The sequence below is a fragment of the Bufo bufo genome, chromosome 3, assembly GCF_905171765.1.
Source record: "Bufo bufo chromosome 3, aBufBuf1.1, whole genome shotgun sequence".
NCBI lineage: Eukaryota > Metazoa > Chordata > Amphibia > Anura > Bufonidae > Bufo > Bufo bufo.
The window spans coordinates 84986059-84989379 of record NC_053391.1 but is presented as its reverse complement, the minus strand read 5'-3'; positions in this window follow the sequence as shown (position 1 = coordinate 84989379).

The window sequence follows — 3321 nt, the reverse complement described above, 5'->3', positions numbered from 1 at the left end:
GTAACCTATGGTTTTGGAGCTCTGTATAAAGAAAGCTGATCACTGACTGCTATAAGGATATATGAAGAAATGAAAGAGGTTCTCCAGGACTTCCATAGTGTAACCCCTAGGACAGGTCATCAGTGTGTGATCACAGGGGTCCTACACCTGGAAGGACATTCACTGTCTTTATCAGAACTGTGGCTAAGTCTCTTTTATGGGTTAACAGATCGCGCTATGACTTCTGAAATTTTGGATAAGCACAGAATGGCAGCGGGCAGGACTTCTTTCGAGGTAAGTGGCTTCATTGTAAACTGACCCCTTGTCCTATCACCTATGAGGATTGGTAAGTGGTCAATGACTGTATTCTCTTCTCTTGAGGACATCTACTGCCACCAAGCCAGCATTTATGAACTTGGACTCTCCTCAAGTGAGTATTTTTAGTAATAAGACTAGACAATGAAAACTGGATATGAACTCTAGGTTTAGACTGATCTGAAGTAAACTCATGATCTTGTTGTGTTCTCTCTGCAGCTTATCCCCGTACCATTGAGGAGAGAAACCTACAAAACCTCATCTACTGCATTAGATTCCTCCCGTCTCCAATCTTCAAGATGGAGGTGAGTGATCCTACTACCTGTCATATTGTCCTTATAACAGATTCCTCCATGTTCTGTCTATAGATATAAAAGTTTTATAGGAAAGTCTCATAGACTTGTGACTTAATCTGTTCTTAGCGCCTCATGCCGACCAACCGTGAAGCTCAGAGGAAATATCTGCCTTTTCCTCTGGAGGAAGAAGATCCGGAGCCGGAATTGATGATGGCAAGCCACCTGTGCGAAGATCTGAAGGTGAAGATGCAGGATGAGAGTACTGAGAAGAAGGAGGAAAAAGAAGAGAGGATGGTCAAACCGAATGTGGATATGAAGAGCAAGAACCTGAGAAGAGTTCAACATCAGGCTGGAAGAAGACAGAAGATCCGCCAGCCAACCACCTTCCAGTATGTGAACACGAACCTGAGAGGAAAGAAGAACATCCTCTGGACCATCCTCTTCAAACCATTCTGCCGGTGAAGGATGGTAAGAAGCTGTAAGACCACCAGCAGCAACCAAATTAAAAAAAAAATAATAAGTTATTAAATATTAATACTTAGGCAATAGCAATAGGTTAAAGGGTATTTATATAGTCAATAAATCTATAACAATAGTAAAAATAAAAAAATATATAATTATTAGAAAACATAGAAATAACATTAGGGGTTTGATCCAGGGTTCTAGGACTGATCGCCTTTTCAGAGGGTCGAGAAGGAATTTTTCCCCTGTGACATGAATTAGCCGAATGTGTACAGGGTTTTTGCCTTCTTCTGGATCAAAAGCTTTAGGGATGGGGATCTAGTCTATAGTAATAGTAAGAAGTATTTAGGCTAATTAACTAAAACAATAAATTATAATAGGAATCAGGGGGCTTGATCCAGAGTTCTAGGACTGATCGCCTTTTCCCGGGGTCGAGAAGGAATTTTTCCCCGTGACACTAATTGGCTGAATGTGTCCAGGGGTTTTCGCCTTCTTCTGGATCAAACGCTTTAGGGATAGGGATCTAGTCTATAGTAATAGCAATAAGTATTTAGTCTAATTAACTAAAACATAAAATTATAATAGGGATCAGGGGGCTTGATCCAGGGTTCCAGGACTGATCGCCTTTTCCCGGGGTCGAGAAGGAATTTTTTCCACTGTGACACTAATTGGTCGGATGTGTCCAGGGGTTTTCGCCTTCTTCTGGATCAAACGCTTTATGAATAGGGATCTACTCTATAGTAATACTAAGAAGTATTTAGGCTAAGTAACTAAAACATTAAATTATAATAGGGATCAGGGGGCTTGATCCAGGGTTCCAGGACTGATCGCCTTTTCCCGGGGTCGAGAAGGAATTTTTCCCCTGTGACACCAATTGGCGGAATGTGTCCAGGGGTTTTCGCCTTCTTCTGGATCAAAAGCTTTAGGGATAGTGATCTAGTATATAGTAATAGTAAGAAGTATTTAAGCTAAATGACTAAAACAATAAATTATAATAGGGATCAGGGGGCTTGATCCAGGGTTCTAGGACTGATCGCCTTTTCCTGGGGTCGAGAAGGAATTTTTCCTCTGTGACACAAATTGGCCGAATGTGTCTAGGGGTTTTCGCCTTCTTCTGGATCAAAAGCTTCAGGGATAGGGATCTAGTCTATAGTAATAATTTGCCGTATTTAGGCTAATTAGCTAAAACAATAAATTATAATGGGGATCAGGGGGCTTGATCCAGGGTTCTAGGACTGATCGCCTTTTCCCAGGGTCGAGAAGGAATTTTTCCCCTGAGACATTAATTGGCCGGATGTGTCCAGGGGTTTTTGCCTTCTTCTGGATCAAACGCTTTAGGGATAGTGATCTAGTATATAGTAATAGTAAGAAGTATTTAAGCTAAATGACTAAAACAATAAATTATAATAGGGATCAGGGGGCTTGATCCAGGGTTCTAGGACTGATCGCCTTTTCCTGGGGTCGAGAAGGAATTTTTCCTCTGTGACACAAATTGGCCGAATGTGTCCAGGGGTTTTCGCCTTCTTCTGGATCAAAAGCTTCAGGGATAGGGATCTAGTCTATAGTAATAATTTGCCGTATTTAGGCTTATTAGCTAAAACAATAAATTATAATAGGGATCAGGTGGCTTGATCCAGGGTTCTAGGACTGAACGCCTTTTCCTGGGGTCGAGAAGGAATTTTTCCTCTGTGACACGAATTAGCCGGATGTGTCCACGGGTTTTCGCCTTCTTCTGGATCAAAAGCTTTAGGTATAGGGATCTAGTAAAATATCATTAGAAATGTTAGTAATAATATTATAGTAATAATAACTCAGGATAATATATTATCAGGGATAGCAGTAGTATAATAAGGGGAATAATAGGAATAATTCTAATAGTATAGTCTTATAATAAATAATAATAGGATAGTCATTAGTGTTAGTGTAGGAACCCACTTGAAGGAGGTCGCCGTGACGTGGCAAGTGGGCTTATACATTCTGATAACAATGTATACTAAGAATCTCCTATCCATGGTTATGGCAGCAGTAGATAGCGGTACTTCATGTTTATGTGCGCTACACAAGATTTTGGTGATCTGTTCACTAATGGTGCGGTGCTGTATCTGTGTGGTGGCCCTGAGCCAAAGGGCTTAGCCTGGCAGCAGGGGTTCTGTTGGACTGCTGGTTCCTCCCCTCGCCAGGTACAGTAATATAGTAATAATAAGAATAGATTTTTTTTTAGAAATAAATTAGAGGTTATCATTATAACTTTGTGTCGTCTCCATTATTT